Below are 21,097 nucleotides of genomic sequence, written 5' to 3' on the forward strand. Positions count from 1 at the left end.
TTGAATTGAAATTTTATCAGATGATACTGCAATTATGAAAATCAGAATTTCATGCAGGTAGACAAACAGTATGCTTTGAGTAACAGAGTTTACAGATACTCTTAATCCGCTACTTTTCAGTCACAATTTCTTGTGATATTAATGATAATTAATAATGATTATTATTATTAATAATGATTGAGAATGGATCATTGTTAATTATTCCTGACATGTAGTCATCAGAAAAAAGAATTTGGAAGCAGTATACTTTGACTTTACAGTTGTCACAAAATGATGCAAAAAGATGGAACTTTGGAGCATTTACAGAGCACCTAGGTCTATTTGAGTCAAGCTGAGCATATATATATGCAGAAGTAGTTTGAACCGCAAATTGCATTACCTCGATGTATTAGCTCAGTTTTGAGAAGTTTAATTTCATATGATTTCATTTGGACTAACTCTGCCACATGAATTTTAAAAGGCCAGTTTTGGTAAAAGAGTCATGTCTGTGTGTGACTTCAAATGAAGACACTCAATCACAGCTCACTTTAAATTTGAACTCAAAACTTGTCGCTGCCTAACATAAATTATTTTGGATGTCATCTTTAATCATTCTTATTATCCTACTATCCTTTTTTTCACAAATCACATTTGTACAGAAAGTATTCAGAGCGCTCCACTTTTTCACAATATCCTACAGCCTCACAGCTTTATTCCAAACGAGATTAAATTGATATTTTACCTCCAATTCTGCAATCACAGCCTCAAGTCTTTTTCAGTATGATGCTTCAAGCTTGGTACACCTACTTTTGGGAAGTTTCCCACATTCTTCTTTGCAGAACCTCTCAGGCTCCATCAGCTTGGATGGGGAGCGTCAGTGCACAGCCATTTTCAGATCTCTCCAGAGATGTTCAATCAGGTTCAAATCTGAGCTCTGGCTGGGCCTCTCAAGGACATTCAGGAGTTGTCCTGAAGCCACTGCTTTGTTATCTTGGCTGTGCGCTTTGGGTCATTGTCAAGTTGGAACCTTCGCCCCAGTCAGAGTTCCAGAGCACTCTGAAGCAGGTTATCATCAAGGATGTCTCTGTACATTGCTGCATTCATCTTTCCCCCGACCCTGACTAGGCTCCCAGTTCCTGCTAATGAAAAACCCACAGCATGATGCTGCCACCACCATGCTTCACTATAGGGATGGTATTAGCCAGGTGGTGATATGTGCCTGGTTTCCTCCAGTCATAAAGATTGGCATTCAGGCCAAAAAATTCATTCTTTGTTTCATCAAAGTTGAGAATTTTATTTCTCATAGTCTGAGACTCTTTCAGGTGCCTTTTGGCAAACTCCTGGAGGGCTATCATGTGCCTTTTACTGAGGAGTGGCTTCCATTTGACCACTACCATACAGGCCTGATTGGTGGAGTGCTGCAGAAATGGTTACCTCATCAATATATACCTCATCTGGTGACAATGCTAACTGCTGACTGTGGATCTGTCAATGGTTCTTCTGTTGGAACCTTTACTCTTAAATTACATTCGTGATATGCTAGCTTTACCTGGCAGCATTTGTGCTGGACCTAATTTTTGTTTATTTTCTTGAAAGAGTTCCACACACAACCAATTGACAGATATTGTCTTTGGCTTTGCACATTTGTCTTATTTCAACACTATTAGCTTCTAAATTCAAAGTGCCACATACGCTTTACCAGAGCTTGAAAATAGTGACGCACCTTTCTGTTGTTTTTTAATAGAAACAGTTTAGTAAACTGCTGACACCTTGTGGTGGTAGTAACATATTACTTTATAATACAGGAAATGTGCAAGTCTTACAACCGTGTGACTGTAAAGAGGGAAATCACTACAGTGGTATTAAGTCACTTCTTTTGTTTCTGCTTCTATCTAGTAGAGAAAATAAATTCTGTCCTGAGACTACAGTTGAGATAAGGAGTCCCTCTGTCCTGTTTATTCAAATGAAATGCAAAAATTAAATAAACGTGTCTGAGAGCATGCGTGTTTGTGTTTACACATATGAATGGGCATGGAGTGTTATGCCACATGTGGAAGTCAGCTTAATTGGGGGACCCGTAAAGAGTGGGCACAACAAACACATATGCACATACTATAAACTCTCATACACAAAAACACTGAGACGTACTTACACTCATGGTAATGTAAATATGAATAGGCAAGTAAAAAGAGGGTAAACATCCATCCATTCATTTTCTATACCGTCAATCCATTAATTGGGTAGTGGGTGGGCTGGAGCCTGTCCCAGTGGTCATCGGGCGAAAGGCGGGGTACACCCTGGACAGGTCGCCAGTCCATCACAGGGCCACACAGAGACAAACGAGAAAAACAACCACACACGGACAATTTGGAGTCACCAATTAACCTGACATGTATGTTTTTGGATGGTGGGAGGAAGCCAGAGTACCCAGAGAGAACCCACGAATACACGGGGAGAACATGCAAACTCCACACAGAAAGGCCCCAGGCAGGGATTGAATCTGGAACCCTCTTGCTGTGAGGTGACGGTGCTAACCACCACACCACCTATAATATTTAGTTCAATTCATCATAGCTATAATGAAAACTTTTGGGATACATGTGAGATTGCATATTTAGCATTTAAAATTGTCATTATTATTATTATCATCATATGAAATAAACAAATAATAAAGACTATGCTTTCATTAATATCTAAAACTCTCCCTTTAACCTTGCTGAGTATTTTTCGTCTTTGCTATATCCGTCCTTTATAATATATGCCTCTGGTTGCATTTAAATACAATCTTATACCTGCATGAACCAATGGGAGAACAGTTGAATGATTAAATGTTGTTGCTTTCATAGTATGATAGGTTCACATACACTATATTGCCAAAAGTATTCACTCATCTTCCTTTTCACGCATATGGACTTAAGTAACATCCCATTCTTAATCCATACGGTTTAATATGATGTCGGCCCACCATTTCTCCCACAAAGTTGGGAGCATGAAATGGTCCAAAATCTCTTGGTATGCTGAAGCATTCAGAGTTCCTTTCATTGGAACTAAGGGGCCAAGCCCAGCTCCTGAAGAACAACGACCACACCATAATCCCTCCTCCACCAAACTTTACACATGGCATAATGCAGTCAGACAAGTACCGTTCCCCTGGCAACCGCCAAACCCAGACTCCTCCATCAGATTGCCAGATGGAGAAGCGTGATTCGTCACTCCAGAGAATGCGAGTCCAGTGGAGGCGTGCTTTACACCACTGCATCAGACGCTTTGCATTGCACTTGGTGATGTATGGCTTGGATGCAGCTGCTCGGCCATGGAAACCCATTCCATGGAGCTCTCTACGCACTGTTCTTGAGCTAATCTGAAGGCCACATGAAGTTTGGAGGTCTGTAGTGATTGACTCTGCAGAAAGTTGGCGATCTCTGAGCACTGTGCGCCTCAGCATATTGCTGACTCCGCTCTATCATTTTACATGGCCTACCACTTCATGGCTGAGTTGCTGTCGTTCCCAATCACTTTCACTTTGTTATAATCTCTCACATAGAGACGGGATAAACACTTTTATCTTTTTATTCACAAAGCTCTCACTGGACACTTACCGCCATATGTATTATCCATGCTGAACTGGACCACAGGAACTTACCAAACCCGCTCAGCTTACTATCCTACACTTAAAGTCCCACGAGTCCACTCTGAACTAGGAAAATCTGCTTTTCGTTTTTGTGCACCAACTGCATGGAACCATCTTCAAAACAATCTCATGACTGACACTCTCACTACTCCTGGACATTTTACGACTTTGCTCTCAAACCATCTTACTTCAGTGTGCAACTGTTTTTAAGGAGTACTGAATATTGACTCCTAATGTTTTAATTTTGCCTTAATCTTTGTCTTGTCTGTTTTTTTTTCTGTTGTTGTACCTCGACATCATTGTAAATGAGGGAAACCGCAATGATTTTTCGAGGCTTAAATAAAGGTTTGTTCTCCATGGATTGTCATTTAATGAATATTCCTTCAGAGAGTACTATTCCATTGTTTAAAAGAGTGACAAAATAAAAAGGTCTGATCAAAAACATTTATAGGTAAGGCATTTGTGTGCATGACCTGATATATGAGAATATTCTTTTTGCTAGGGCTGTAAACGCCTACTGCGCGAGAAGTTGCATCATATTAAGCATGTCCCTATATTTAGTAATCCAAAAGTCCAAGCTGAAATAATGGCCAACTACTGGGAACTGAAGTAAAGACATTTAATGTTGGATATGTTGAGGATTAGCAGTTCCATTACCATTCAGATGGCTGCGAAGTAGCTATAAAACAATTAACAATGCATCTTAATGCATCTTTTTTCTATACAGGACTTAAGAGAGTACTTAATACTTTCAAGGCAAACTGTTTGTAATAATACATAATCAATTGAATTCCAGCTTGTTAGTTAGAACAAGTTTAAGACATTCTGCATGTCAACTGGTAGGCTAACATATTTGCCAACATATTTCCCAGCACAGAACCAATAGAAAAAGGAAAGTGTGCAGTAGCAGCATGCTTGTTAAATACAGACATACTCTAAAACACTGAAAAGAGTAAGATATTTTCTGTGCACATCTTCCTCTTATGTGGATAATCACCAATTTGTGGCTCTTGTTTGGAGCACATAAAATACCAACTGTTATTAATCTGTGATAAAGTGTGCAGCTGCAGTGACACGATTAAATGGCAATGTGCCACACATTACATGTTAGAGCTATGATCAATACCTATTAAAACAAAACAAAAATGTTGTTGGGATCATTGTGATAATAAAGGGAGTCCGTTCTCTGCTAAGAATGCTATTATACTGCTACATGCTAACTTAGCAGTTAGCTGCTATGTAGCAGGGCTGGGCAACATATAAGCTTCCTAATTTAGGAGGTCTAATTTTAAAGGTCTAAAATAAAACAATGTATATTTAAAATTTTGTATTATATAATACATTTCTGTTGTAAAGTTGAGCAATCACAGCTCAGTCATGACCCCACACTCCTTTCAGAGCTAAGAGCTAGCTCAGTGAGCAGCAAAGATGATTTGAACCTCTTCTTACTGTTGCAGACTTTATTCACACGCCTCTGCAAATCTACTGACTTTTAGAGTAGCCTCTTGTTAAGACATGTGGGACCAAGTGAAAAAAGTGAAAGGAGAGGGGGATTTAATTGTAAAATTAGATCAGGAATATGAAGACGAACAGAAATGCAAGCATTCAGGGATACACTCTTTTTCACATAAAGCAATAATACACATAAGTATTTACAAATGTATTCCAATAGTGTGTGTGACAGCATGCTGATCAAGCATCAACGATAAAGACAAGTTAAGTCACAAAAGGCAAATCTGTTTTGGATTGCAATCTGTCATCATGTTTGAACTCACTCAAATCAGCAGACAGCAACAAGTAGATGTAGTTCAGTGTGTTGTGTGAGTGCTGTGTTTGTGTATTCATCTATCACCATGACAATTTGTTATGAGATGAAAGAAACATAACACCGCATTTATAAAAGCCAGTATGTCAAAACAGTTCATACACACACAGATGGACACACACACTTCCGGTAAATTGACCCCATAGCCTGGTTGCAACCTTCGCTCACTCGACACAACCAACTAAAGGAATTAAAGAGCTGGAGGAGGGGTTGTAAAGAAGAAGAAAGGAGGGTAGGAGAGGGTACCCATTCCATAAACATGGGTACTGTGTGTGTGTGTTCCTGTAGCCCTTTGAACACAGTGGCTCTATCACTGTCTTCAGAAGACTAATATCTGAGGTTATCACTCTCTGAGCCTTTTCACCTGTTTTCACAAATTCACTGCAGCCCCAGAGCATTACATTTTGTGATTTCTCTCAGAACATACAGCTCGTTTCTTTTTACATATAAGTATACATGATGATTGGTTAAAAATCATCAACACTTTTTAATTCTTTCTCTCTATAGCAGATAAAATCAACACTTCCCTTTGCAGCTGATAGTAATTTAAAGTGTATAGTCGCTTGATAGAACCCTCTCACTCAGCCCAGTTACAGGCACAGTTGAGTCAACCAATAGTGACAGATCAACTGAGCCGTTTAACTGAACTAACATTTAACGTCCTTGTCCCAGTACGCATGTAAGTGTGTCTGACCCCACGACGCTCAGGACTGCGTGCGGGAACTTTCTCTGTGGAAAGGCCGTCACACATGCAATGATAATTTTCATAGCAAGTAGACTTTCAGTTACTGAAATGGGGATTTTGTAAGATGACACTGCAGTTATATAATCAATATTTTATTACAGTTGCATCTGGCAAAAGTAACAGAAAATAAGTTAATGAGCTGCTTTTGTGGAAATTTGTGTACTGATATATGCTTACGCCACACTGTGGAGCATGTGCAGTGTGTCTGGGCCTGTCCGAGCCAGCTTGAGCTTATACATGCAGTGATTCAATCCCCACATATATGATTTCGGTGTGATTGTGGGGTTTTAAGACCCGTCCTTTTGTTAGAACGAACATGTTTATATGCACGTTAACAGTTCAGTTGGACTGTTTCTAGGTGTGCTGTGAACATGCTGACTGTTTGGAACTATTCATTCAAAATTGACTGAACTGGACTTACAAATTATTAGAATCATTCTAAGTTGCTCTCCCTTCAGGACACGATGGAGCAGATTTAACATACGGTTGCTGTCCAAAAACAGTACAAATGAGCTGTCACACACGTGCATCTACATCCCCCCCTCCACACACACACGCACACACACACACCCCCACCTGCTCATGGTTCATTTTCCCGTCACGTCTGTCTTCATTCTCTGGAGACTTTGGATAAGACCTGAATAGAGCCTAGTGCTACAAGGGACCAGTGTGTGAGGGTGAAACTTTGTATTCAATACATTTTCAGAGCTGGGATACTTTTTTCCTGATTTTTACCTTTTACAATTCTTTCACATTTCTGGGATATTTATTATTGCACAAACTTGAATGTATGGATTGTTGTGTATGAATACTTCTTTTCATTTCTTGTCAGTGCTTTTTTTCTTGTTCTTCGGCTGCATTTTGTTCTGGGGTGTCTTGTTCCGGCTACAACAGTGACGTTTGATGTAATGCTGCCACAGAGTACAGTTCTTTAGATAAGAAGCTATACTAAACTGTACTATCATAGACACGGTCAGCTTTTATGTAAGGTGATACACAGTTTACATTGAGGAGGCCAGTTTTTATTGGAATTCTCTGTGCAAGTGAACTACCATCAAAAGAAAAAATGCATTAAAGACTGTGAAAATTGAGGAAATACAAAGAAAAGTAAAATAAGGAAGATGATCAGGGAGAAACTGTGAGGATAAGGTGCGTTTACAAACCATCTGGACTTCGTCTCTGATAAGAAACACTTAGTCAGGAAGCACCTGATCATTCAGCCAGCTCCCCCTCTCTTTTCTCCTGTGAACCCATCTGAAACTTCCAGGAAACTCCCTGTTCTAGCATAATGTTGTTCTAGATGGATGTGAAACAAAGACACAACTCATTTCTGAGACACGTTGTGTAAAATTAAAAGTCATGATTATTGTAGTATCTAAAACACAGAAATGCCAGGAGAGTTTGCTTCATTTAAGTCGGATACACTGTCAGGGGGTGGCTTTACTGGGGGCTGTGATGGACCACAGTATCTGATCATCACGACCTGCTGAGGTGATTAAACTAGTTTATTGTTCAATTTTTCATGCCACAACTCATTTGTAATTTGAAATTTTTAATTCCGATTTAATTGAAGCCTCTTCAGTGTATGTGGTCATGAACGGGATGTGTCTGTGCGGTCAAATCCCAATTCATGCAACCTCTGTGTCACTCTCAATCGATGTTCATCCCAATCCTGCGAAGGCGGAAGTCACCACGTCGGCATCTGTCTTCTCTAAACATGATGGACGAGAGCACAGATGTTAGCCAGTGGAAGACCAGCGAGGTGCCGGACTTAATAAGCACTTGGGGGGGATTCCAGTCCCCAGTGACGCCTTTGTTTTTGCATATGCACGTCATGGCGTCTTTATTGTTTTTTTGCGCAAGTGGGTCGGTTCAGTAAAGTTCACACTGAAATCTGATGTTGGCCACATTAAAAAGATAATGTGAACCGGCCAAAAAAATGGATCGGAACTGAACATTAAGGCCCGCAGTCTGAACGTAGTGAGCTGCCAGCTGTCTTGGTGAAATCAATCAATCTCGTCTCTTACTTGTCCGTGAGTTGTTGCTGTCAGTTTCACAGCCTCCATGTGAGACAAGACAGATGGTAAAGGTGAGTTTTGAGCAGCCTCGATGAGAACAAACGTGAGCACCAGGGTGTTGTGGTCCCATCAGTGGGAGTGAGAGAAGGAGGGCAGCGCAGGAGCCAGTTAATGCAGCACACATTGTGATAAAAGGGCCACAGTTGGCTTCACCGTGTTTCACAAACGCATCTTCATTACTCGTTCTCTAAACTCATGACTATTTCTGAATCAGTTTTCATGCATAAGATGTTAATCATGTGAGTTAATCAAATCACACCCACAAGTCTGGAAAAGAAACAATAATCATTTAATAGGACATGTAGCACATCGTGTTTTTAGCATGAAGCAACATAAAAGACATTTACTATAGGTGTGGCACGTCATGGTGAAGGCATGTTGGCCTGCACACGAAGTAGTCTACGAGAGTGAAAACACATTTCACTCCAACTCCTTAGTTTTCTATTTAGTCAAATTAGTTTTAAAAATCACATTCAATGACCCCTGAAAAGTAGTGTTCAAAGGCTGTGTTTCTTATTTCTGTTCCTGACATCTGATGAAGTTGTTTCAGTATATAATGAGTATAATTCATTACTGTGGACACTGACCTCTTACAAACTCGTTTTCACTGATGAACTGATGTTTTCTTTTCTATCCTTCTAATGAACGAAAGGAATAGTGCCACAGTCTCACATCAACAAGATCTACAGAAAAGGTCAAAGTTAGTCTCCATAGCTGAACTACGCTGCTCTCCTACGTAGATCTCTCACCAGGATACACACCCAGCTCTGCCTGTGCCTCTCATCTGCTGTCCGCCCTGTACACAACAATGTAATGTAGCATTTCACTGCACATTCTGGGATAAATCAAACATTTATTCTTGTTTTTATGAAGTGTGATGCAAGCCAAAGGAAAATGACCACAGACACAAGCAAAACAAATTCCTCGCGAGGGCACAGCACTGTCTTACACTCACAGTTTAACTTTTGTTTCAAAATGATGTCCTTGCTCTGATGACTTTCATCATCTTTTTGGCTTTGAAAGCGTAACACAAAGATACACACACACCTAGAGACCCCTATATTGCAGACACTCAATTTATCGCACACATCTCTCAAAGGCCTTGTTGCTAGGAGATCATGCTCTATTTGTGGAGAGACAGAGCAACAGAGAGACATAAAAATGAGAGTGTGTGTGTGTGTATAAGAAGACAAAAAAAAGCAGGAATGAGAAATTGAGAATAGTCAAGTTCTTTAAAAGCAAGCTGAATCTTTCATGGTGTGCAGCATCTTCACACCATCAAACACAAACATCGTGTATTTATAACACAGGTAGTGTTTCTCAGACCTGGACAAGAGGCTGAAAACTGCAGAGGCAATGCAATGTGTGTGTTCCAGCAGCACATGCATGGCTGCTCATGTGAAAGTGTACATATCCGTGCCACAAGATGAATGTCTGTGTGTGTGTGAGTATTACTCCAATGGCAGCGGAGCTGGGATCCGGCAGGTCATATAATGGTTGGCTGGTCACATTGTCTGCCCCAGTGGTCAGTTCCTCACACACACTGTCCCCTTAATCTGCAAATACATCTATTATAATCTGATAAAGCCAGCAGAGAAAAAAACCTAATCTGAGACACTGACACAAGATCGCAGCCACCGGCTGAGACACAAACACGCTGTCACTATTTCAAATGTTATTCTTCTGAGAACAACATGTAGGAAACCTTTCACACTTTAATGAGAAAAGGACACCACAGTACAGATGTAATACAATGCTGCTGACATACCAAACCTAAATAACTGCAAGCACCGTGTAAAATGTGCTGACAGGGCTGTCCCAACAGCTTCTAAATCTAAAACCATTCTGATAAATTCAAACATTATTTTAAAATAAGATGATAAGACAGCACAGTCAAAGGCTGATTAAACAGTTTTTATCAATAATACTAATAGAACAAAAAAACTGAGCCGAGTATCTCCACACTTTTCTGTTCACTTCGTTCAGCTTTGATGCTGTGAAAAAAGGATTAGCTTCTGTGCCAAGTTTGATTTAATCACACATGACATCGCTGTGTAAAAAACACATGTAAGCACAACAGCCAATATCAAGGTCAGCGTTAACTACCGCTCACGTCTATGATGCACACTATAAGTGGAGCGCGTGGAAAATAAGGGGGGGGGGGGGTTTCAAAGATTAATCTCCATTCAAATAAAGCTTCAATATTTTCACAGAGTAACAGGATGCACTGATGTCGTCAAAGCTTCTTATTAAGAACAGTTAAACATTTTCTGTAAATAAGTGACAGAAATAATTATGACTTATCATAGATATTTAAATATTATAACTCCACAACGGTTTCTATATGCACAAATGAGGCTGCAAAATGTCGTAAAACAACCACAGCAAGTGGGATTCTCCATAATAACACAGTTAAAAATGAAAAATAAATATTTCTAAATTACACATTTTCTTTTTCTTCTCTATTAATGTTACCGCCAGTGGAACGAAGCAGCTGTCTGTGCTGCTTCACTGACTACATTGTCTTGCACAGTGGTTGGTCTGAATCTGGCAGTCCCTCTAATCTATTAAAACATTCCAGGCAAAACGAAAAAAATCCAAATTCACACAGTCAAATACGTTAAATGCACCTATTAAAATACTATGTAATCAGTTAAAAGCACACATGCTTCTGACAAAATTTGAGGAGTTCCTGTTTTCCAAAGCCACACACATAATCTCATCGAGTCACGCTGCACCGTGTTAATCATTCAGATTGTGGAAGATACCCTCTTGTGCGTTCATCTGCCCTTGCTTTCAGAAACATTTAAACAAACTGAACGGCATAAAGCGCATCAGATGTAAATATCTGAGGGTGATGTCAGAAACTCTTCATAAAACCACCGGATGAAGCACAAGTGAAAAAATGAAACCAAAGCAGCTGTTTGCTCATTTAAACAGAACGCTTTAGGAATTCTCCATGAAAAATATATCACTTTAAAGTCACTGATTTTTTTATCATTCCCAACAAGCCTGTTGGAATCTTAATCACTTGCACATGTCGTTCTCTCTCCTACTGTTTCAGTCTTCTTTGTTTTTTCACTCTTATCCATCCACAGTATGTTTTCTCTCACTGTAAAAGTTTCATTCTTTAATTCCATCGTGTCCTTCCTCTTTCGGCATGTTACACACACACGTCTACAACAGTGTCTCAAATTGAAAAGGTAACTGTGTGGGGGGAGTAAGAGGAGAGAAAGGGAGAAGAGAAGGAGAGAGACACCCATACACACACGTGCACACACACTGAATGAGAGAGTGAGAAGGCAATGGAATGCAAATCTCTGTGTCTGGAAATGATTAGGTAAAAAGCAAAAGCCTATCTTCTCTTTCTGTGTCGGGCAGGAGCCACCCTTACCTTCACACACACACACACACACACACACACACCAATGTGCTTTGCAAAACACAAAACACTAAGAGCAGAGGCATTGTGTTTCTTTTAATCATCCAACTTCTACTACTGCTGCCACTGAGACAAAAAGGCAGCTCTTGTTTTTGCAATGTGACTTTTAAATTCATCGTCATTCAAAGAACCCTGGTCAGAAGCTTTAATCATGCTTGGAAAGTAGACTTTTGCTTACCTCTCACCTTAAAATAAGTTGTGCATATGTGTACACTTACTTTAACAGTGTATTCTTATTTTTCCATTTAAACTAAATAAAAACAAAAAGGTATGAACACAACAGAAACTGTAAATGCTTCAGAAAAGCAGCTCCCATGACACTGATATGTGCTGTATGATATTCGCTCTGTGGGACAGATTGCACAGGTGTTCCTAATAAAGTCCTAATAAAAGGGAATTTATAAACACTTGCATAAAGTCCACATCCAAATATATGCATTAACACATCCATCCATTTCCTATACCCGCTTAATCCAACTCAGGGGGGGCTGGAGCCTATCCCAGCACCACCAGGTGAGAGGCGGGTACACCTAGGACAGGTCGCCAGTCCATCGCAGGGCCACAGAGACGCAGGACATCCACGTTCACACACACTTCTACCAGCTAACCTAACATGCATGTTTCTGGACGGTGGAGGAAGCCGGAGAACCCGGAGAGAAGCCACGCAGACTCCACACAGAGAGAAGCGGCCAGGATTAGAACCAGGAAGCTCTGCTGTGAGGGGCGGTGCTGACCCCCGTGCAGCCCGGCATTTTTTATTCTGCTTTTTTCACTGTTGTATACGATATATGATTCAAGCTTTCTTTAAAAATGCCTAAATGAGAAGACTGAAGCACAGCGTGAACTCTGTTTCACAAGCTAAATCTGATGACTAAGCAACAAACTACGATCCATCTGTTTCAGTGAGAAGGAAAAAGAAAAGGACAAAAGGGAGAAAACACCGAACTAAAGACAGAATTTTGTTTCGCTGCCACCCTGATCAACATACAAAGAGGAGGCTGAGGATTTCTCCCACTGTGTGGCGATGGAAACTGAAAAGAAAGGGTGGGATCTGAAGACTAATCAGTTTTATAGACATGCCTGTGCTGCTTAATAGCTACACATCTTAATAAAGTTGTTAAGTTGAACAAAAAATGCAAACTTATGACAGTACAACTGAATTCAGTATTTTTCTACTTGTTGGCCAGTGTTATTAACCAGGATCACTTCTCACTACTGCATGGACTTTTAAAGGCTGACATGGAACTGGCTGGTGGAAATCTAATCCATCATCAACATCTTAAACCAGTGTGAGCTGTCTAACATCCTATCATTCATACATACCGGCATTCTAAATGGATAGAATTCCCCTTTCCTTGACCAACTCCCTGAGAACTGTGACAATAGAACCACTGGCATATCATATCAGCTACATGAGGTGAGCTACAGCGTGGAACTTTCTTTTCTTCTTAAGAAAATGAGGAGTTTACATGGAGACACTAACAGGGCTGAATTATCCTTAATGGCTTTTAGTTTGTCGAAAATGTTTCTCAGTATATGGCTAACCTATCTAAGATGATATTTCAGACCATAATGAGATGACTTCCTGGGCTGATATATTTTGTTTGGACTGGATTGGAAAAAGAGTGAAAAGATGAGCTAAAACAGGGAGCACAAAGGCAGGGTTGGTGGAACACTGTCCAAAAGACGTTAAAGGCCAAAAAGAGATAATGAAAATATTTGAAATAAAAAGGAACAAACGCTATGCTCTGATGAGAAAAGCCTCTCCCATCCTAGGTCTGTTGCTCGTTTCACCACTTTTTCAGCCCATGGAACTGGAAGCCCCCCAATCTGCCAGTGCTGCAACACACACCAAACACACATCTGCAGCTTTTTGGTCCGCGACTTTACATTCAGTCAGTAAATTTAGAGTAGGCCTGTGACAGACAACCGACTAGAGACCAAGCGATTTCCAAAAGCATGCACACACTGATTCATACCAGTCCTGCGCGCGCGCACACACGCACACGCACAGAGGAGCTGGAGGAGAGAATAAAATTGGAATTCAGCGGTATACCTTGTCTGTTTAAGTACTCCAGTTTCGGCCGGCTTAAGGGGTTAATGCTTCCCAAAACGCATCGGATCCTTCCAGGCTCGCATGAACACTCCGCGCCGCTGAGAAAAAACCTTTGGACACCTCCGTGTCTGTCTTCCCTCGCTTTTTCGTCTCTCTTCTTGTGGAAAAGAAATAAAAAGCACTAATCCCGCTGGGGTTTTGCTCTCCCCTCTCTTGTTCGCAGTCTGTAAGACTACCTTCGTCTTGTTGTCTGACTTCTTCTTCTTATACACCCTATCCGAACCATTTAAGGGCTGGAGAAAACCAGTGCGCGCCTCTGCTTTCCCTCTTCTGTTACCGTCTTTTTTTCTATTCTCTAACGATCCAAAGAAAAAAATCGCAGAATTCTCTTGCTATTCTTATTTCTTTCTCTTGCTTCTCGGCCACTGCCTCCCTCGGCGTGTGTTCGTGAGTGTGTGTGCCCCGTCTTTCGCCTGATTCTGCCACCTCTGCTGTGCGAGCGCGCGCTGGTGTGTGTGTGTGCCTCCTCTTCGTCGCTCTCTACATCTATAGTTTGCAGTTCTCTTGCAGGGTGAGCGAGGAGGGAGGCGGGCGGAGCCACGAGGACAAGAGTGGGTGAATGGCAGGATGGGATTGGCTGACTGACTGAGAGAAAATAGTGAGGAGAGGGGGATAGAAAGAAGGTTGGATTTCTGCGTTCAGTATTTGGAGACTGAAGGTGTAGCTGTGTTGAAAGAGGAGAGGTGGAGGAGGGCCGGGGCTGGAGGCACTCCCTCTCACTGCATTCTTGTGCTCTGATCTCCCCAATTTCATGCCCACGTACTGTATGGCATAGCAACTACACCTCACAGCCGCCTACACCGGACCTCTTAACCCGGGCTCCTTACCCAAGCAGAGTACTTCTGCACACACCGCAGTCATATGCGCATGTGTTTGCGTGCAGTCGGTTTACAGCAGCTGTATAAACCAGCAGCAGGCGACTTAAAGGAGTCAAATCTGCGCTTAACTCATGCAGCAGAAACACACACACACGCACGGGCAAACACCCACGCTCCTTTCCTAAAGACGCACCTTGAGATATACAGTATATTATAATTATTAAGTTATATTTAACTGAAAAGATCATTTAAAAAATCTATTATTGCGAGCCTATGGGGGTCTATCACTGAAGCATTGATCTCAGTATATTTCTCACTTTTAACATGACTTTTTTTGGCTCATTCAATTTGCCAAAAATTACATTAATTTAATTACTGTAGATGTTTTCATTATATTGTCATATCATCACGCCTAAGTTCAAATTTTAAAACATGTTTAATGTGTAGTAAAACTCTTCCGAAATCATGTCTGTCATTCTTTTTTTTTCGTTGATCTTTATTTAATTGGTTAAAAATTGTATTTCTCTGTAGAGTATGTCTAATAATACTATATTATTATTATTATAATTATAATAATTATTATTATTATCATTATTATTATTATTATTATTAATATTATTATTATTACTACTATATAAAGTGTAGAAGAGGTGTAAAGATATGTGATATGTTAGATATTGTTGTAGATGAAAAAATAATAATCATAATAACAACGTTATTCATAAAAACAAGGAAAAAGAAGAAAATAATATTTTTAATGTTGAGTTAAAAAATGTTAAAAGACTACATATCATGTCTCTAGTGACAAACATATTGCAGGTATTATATGATGTTAATGATCACCTTTTCATTGATTGCTTTAAGTATTACAGAAATCTATTAATTAATAAAGATTAATACCAGGTGCAAGAAATTATGAATACTAAGGATTAGATTTGCCGACACATCACCAGATGGAGCCCTTCTCACACTTCCCTTTCTAAGCAGAACTTTAGCGTCTTCGCTGCACCTGTAACTTTTTCAAGGAATGGCACGAAAGAAGAAAAGCAGCCAAAGTTGTAGAATATCCAAGTTATAGCAGAGGCTGTCACCAATGCTAGTCAAGGTTTTTTGAGTGTCAGGGAGAGCCGTCATGACAGAAAACACCACTCTTGACACCAATACAGTTATCACCAAAAGGGGACTATGGCCTCTGTTCAACATGAACAAGCAAAGATGAGCAACAATGCCATATGTTGATAAAGTTTGCAGCATGAATTAACATCTCTGGACGCTGTCAAGCTAATGCTGCCTCTGGTCTCATCTGCACACTAGGCTTGGGTTAGAATATGAGTGTTGTAGCTAATATTCCTTAACATTGAGTTGCTTGATTGTTCATGTTTGTATATCAAAGTTAGGAATGTTTAATTTCAGATGACATTCAAATCCTCGTCAGAAAAAAAGTGTCCCGTATTTGCCAATAAATCACACTGCAGATCCCAAGTGCATGATGAAGAAGAATGCTGGAAAAGATTTGGACAGACGGCACAGTTTGTCTTTCTTTCTTTATTTGCATCCCTATTTTTGTGAGTGTAAAACATAAGTGTTTTAGCTGGTGCTCCCCATCAATACACACAACAGACCCTATGAGCCTTTAGTATGAGAGTGTATTTGTGTACTTGTTTTTCATGCAATATGGGGACAAAAACACTGACTGATACCAATTTATAGAGACTTCCTGTGAATGTAGGGACAATTTTGTCTCCACGGGTACAAAGTGATTTTTGAGGGTCAAGACTTGGTTTTAGGGTTAGGGTATGGGTTAGGTGCTACGGAATACATTGTGTCACTCTCCATGGTCAATATAAATCAGGTGTGTGTGTGTGTGTGTGTGTGTGTGTGTGTGTGTGTGATCGATAGAGAGAGTAGGAGGTATGTGTGTCTCAGTGCAAGATTAAATGTTCCTGTTGTTTAACGCCCCTTGTGTGTATTTGTGAAAAAGTACGTGTGCTATTGGCTCCTAAGCTTTTGCATTTCGTTGTATGGAACCCTACTGGGCAAGTTCACAACCTCAGAGAAATAGAGAGAGAGTGACAGAGAGAGAAAGAGAGAAATGGCAAGTGAGCGATGGAGAAAAAGAGATGCATTAAAAAGAAACAAGAGAGAGAGAAAGAAAAGGACAGAAAAAGAGAGAGCAACTGGCTTAAACAGGCCAACTGGCAATAAGAATTCTAACCCCATAGGAAGAGTAAGTGGAACTTTCCCCTTTTCTTAATCCGTCATTCAGTATGTGTGGATCTATGTCGATGGTGAGATAACTTACCGTGACTGTGTTTCATAGTGGTGTCTGTGTGTTTGAGCACAAAATGACAATTATAATCGTGCCCATTCCACCGCTGTTGTTTTTTTTTCATGAGCAAGAGAGTAGCATGAAAACGTGTTTGTGAAAAAAACTTTTGTCAGTATTTGTGGAGCGCATTCCAAATAACGTTGATTATTAAAATCATGTGTGGATGGACCTAGGATATTTAGGATAAAGGATGATGATCAGCTGCTTAACCCATTTGTCATTTAAACACAACATACTGCGACACAAAAACATAATAACAATATCAGTATGGAGAAAATGCACACAGATTATTACTGTTTTAGATTTACACAAGGATGTATTGATTAGACACACACACTAAACCTTGTCAAATAACGCAAAGCTTCAACATGACAAAAGCAGAACTCTCTCCGGTACTGTGGAAAAAGTCCAAAAACTCTTAATGTCCCTTTCATACAACATAAGCTCTTTTTACACTGGGCAGTGAACCACTAACACCAGCTAACATCTGTGTTCTGATTGCAGTGGAATCGAAGTCAGTACCGCGTCAAATGACCTTACAGTAGTTGGCAGTAGTTATTGGCTCCAGCTCCAAACGGTGTAGATGGGAACACCACACCCAAGAGCACATGATCATTTTGCATGACGTTGCTGAGCTCTCTCAGAGGCTCTGTACTCCTCTCCAAAGTGTGCTCATGAGGTGTTTGTACATACAGGCAGATGCGGCCAATAATTCTACTAATTCTTCTAATTATCTGTGTATCTATGTTTTCAATACCTTCATAGCATAACTTCTTCATACTTTGTTTGCTTTGTACATGTAAAATATTTACTGTAGGTTCTACAGTAAATCACCCTCCTGAAAATGTTCTTACTCAAATAAAAAAAAAGAGAATAATCTGCAGCGATTGTGCCACTTCTGAACTTAAATGTATTGTGAAGCTGTTTACCTAACTTCTACAGCTGTTATGTTTTACATGACATAACATGTCACGTGTTACTCTTATAACCATATATGATTTTTGTGGTATATTTATTTTATGTATTTGCTTCTCAATGTAAACAGGAACAACACACACTGTTAAATTTCATGGCTAGAAGAACACGTTTGTTTATCAAAAATCTGATTAGGCAAACACCGCCAGACCAACCACACTGCGCACCATGCTAACACAGAGACCTGACCGCGTGCCTCATCCTGTGCTCTGTCTGCTGGGGCCATTGTCTGCTGGGACCATTGGTTGGGATGGAGCCAGGTCTCTGCAGTGATATGAGCAGTCTGTGATTTAACATTCCCAAGTGTAAGTAACGTCTCATTTATCTACTAAAACTGACAGAAAAAAAAAACAGACAAAAAAGCTTTTATTTGATTTTATTGTATTTGATTTTATTATGGTCCAATTAAAAGTGGTAAACTAGCCTTATTATCCCAGAAAGCTCTGATTATCAGAAATTCAGCCAATAGGACATAGTGCAAAAACATCTGTGACATCTGTTGTCATAGTGACATGTCTGTTCCCTGCGGGCTACAGGTAATAAGAAAGGATTTAGTTTCCTTCTTTTAGTGGGTGTACAAACATTTAAAAAGCCCATTCAAACATGCATTTTTGGTGTGCAAATAGTGTTATTTCCTCGGTTTTCCAATAGCCACATACATATATTCTTGTCCTGACTTTCTGAATGAGCTGCTGTTACCAAACAAACATCTTGCCCTCGTGTCTTTACAAGGTTCCTCTGTGTAGCCTTTGGTATTGTGTGTATCTTAACTTCATGTAATTACCTCCCATTCTTAATCTTCTTTTTCTCACAAATGAAGCACAGTGTTTTGAACTGTTGGCCTTGTTTTTTTTCATCCACACGTTTGTTTGTGGGAGCGTCACCATGACAGGTGGCACTTACAGTTATTTTCTATCTACTACACACATAAAAAGAAGGGCACAGCCCATATTAAGTTACATTGTAGAAGAATGAAGAACAACTATAAGCGGATTAGGAATACCTTGAGTGTGCAAGGTGAGGGAGATAAGACTTAACAGAGGGTGGTGGTGTTAGTTATGAGGGTTACAGAAAGACGGGTCTAATAGAAGGAGACATTGACAAGAAGAGGTAAATTGATGACTCATTTATAAGAAATATTTCACCCTCCTTTTACATAAGCTTTTGGTCTTCTTTCTATTTTTCTTCTCTCTTCTTGGTTCTCTCCTTTCTCCTATGATTAGTTAAAAGCCTCTATCTGTTCATCACACTGATCTCCCTCCCTATCTCTCTCATTCTCTTTCTCTCTTAAACACACACACACACACATACATTTGAATAAACATATAATATTTTACATCTATTCTTACAGTGATGGTGGAGGACTTTGTCACTCAAGATGACAAAAAAATTCACTTTTTCCCAATCCCATCTGAAAAACACTCTTGATGGTGTGCAATGAATACTTTATGACAAATTACATTTTCAATTAATAATAACATCTATTATGAAGCCATGAAAACAGGGAATAGGAAATAACTGCAAGAACTTTTTGTATTGTACTTGGTAATTGGTTTCAGATGAGACAAATGATTCATTTGTCTTTTTGAACCTTTAAGAGATTCACTGCCTCACTTAGGTACTAGCTTTTTATTACTTTCCAGCCAACACCCCAAAAGAGCCTGTACAGATTGAAGAATAAGGGGTTTTATTAAAATGGACTAAGAATATCTGGCCATGACAGGATTTGTTTGTCAATATGTCTGATTGAGTATTGTCATTGTGTTTAATTACAAACCACGTAAAAATGATTTCAGCTTGTAATTGCTCATCTATACTTACAACTTAAGACCTCTATCTTACATAATATTCCTCTGCAATTCACATCGTTACAGTTTAGAAAAGCGCTGACTAAACAAAACCTGACTGGCTTTGTGTCACTTCACAAAAAAACAACCAACAGAAAAGCACATTCTGTGTGACGGAGGCATAACAGATTAGAAACACCAGCTGGGCATGATGTTTTGGAGTTTTTCATTTCCACGAATCCATAATTAAAAATTATTTCCTAAAGGACACAGTTGTGAAAGTAATTTTTTATCTAATCTTTTTAGATCTAACTTTTTGTAATCCAAATTTTAAATGGGCTGAGAGTGATGGACCAGACAATGTGTTGCATTGATAATAATTTGAATGATAAATTCAACTTGAGAGCAAATCCACGATGGGACTAAAAACATTTATTTGGCAGATTTTGTCCCAGTGCATCCTCCTACTATAACTACTATATATAAATATCGTTACAGTAATCTCGAGTGTCTACAAAGAGTTCCAATACCCAAGAAAACCACTGCAATAACTACAGCTTATAATTAAGCCCTATCTTTGTAAACTGCCTGCTGGATGAAATACCCCCCCCCCCCCCCCCCCCCACCCCACCCCCTCATTGCTGTCTATCTCAGATATATATATATATATATTTTTTTCCCCATAGAGTAAAGAAACTTTAAACTCTAAAGAAACTTTGGCTAAATGCAGTAAGTGTCACATTGTGTTGCTGTTTTGTCTATCATAGTAGAGCTATCAGTAAAAGAATCTTAATACTGTGCTCTGACTGACAAACAGACTGGCCCTCCCACTCACCAGGCCTCCCTGCACACACACACACACACACTGAACCGCCCACCCACTCACACTCACACACGCACCAAACCCCCCCACCCACCCACTCACACACACACACACACACACACACACACGCATATATCAAATTAATCTGCCTTTGTAAGCATCATAATCACATTTAGTAGAAGCCGTATGACATGATAAAGGACAGCCAAGGCATGGTGGGTGAGTTTGCATGTAACAAAGACAGATGAAAATAAAGCCGTGCGTGCGTGGGTATGTGAAGTTTCTCAAAATCATCCATATGCTGAGGTCAGACACATTATCACTTGCTTTCTAGATACTTCTGGGAAGGCTAAAATGTATGCGTGGAAGAGAGCGAGACAGAGTGAGTGGATTGAGAAATGTAGTTAGTTTTCCATTGAATTTGAGAATCATTGCTTTAACATGCAGTTGTTTGGATACACCCTTACCTTTTACTATTAAAAACAATTAGCTTGGGACTTAGCTCAAAGAGCTTAATTGTTTTCCCATTAGGTGTGAAAAGTTTCATCT

General features: G+C 39.8%; 2 protein-coding genes across 6 annotated transcripts in view; both read right to left on the minus strand.

Moving 5' to 3' along the window:
- LOC140304850 (teneurin-3) overlaps positions 1 to 13,920 on the minus strand; it is a 207,533-nt gene extending 193,613 nt beyond the window's left edge. For 3 of the 5 annotated variants that reach the window (XM_072383644.1, XM_072383643.1, XM_072383642.1), the window contains exon 1: positions 13,757 to 13,837. The gene's annotated coding sequence lies outside the window, so the exon portion shown is untranslated. Of the gene's footprint in view, positions 1 to 13,756 lie in introns of all 5 variants that reach the window. The other 2 variants (XM_072383646.1, XM_072383645.1) reach the window with 1 other exon arrangement.
- The window catches only part of LOC140305163 (teneurin-3-like), a 159,817-nt gene that overhangs the window by 24,949 nt on the left and 113,771 nt on the right, over positions 1 to 21,097 (minus strand). The gene's annotated exons all lie outside the window — the stretch shown is intronic.

This window comes from Leuresthes tenuis, unplaced genomic scaffold, assembly GCF_036924035.1.
Source record: "Leuresthes tenuis unplaced genomic scaffold, fLeuTen1.0.hap1 SCAF_4, whole genome shotgun sequence".
In the NCBI taxonomy this organism is placed as follows: Eukaryota; Metazoa; Chordata; class Actinopteri; order Atheriniformes; family Atherinopsidae; genus Leuresthes; species Leuresthes tenuis.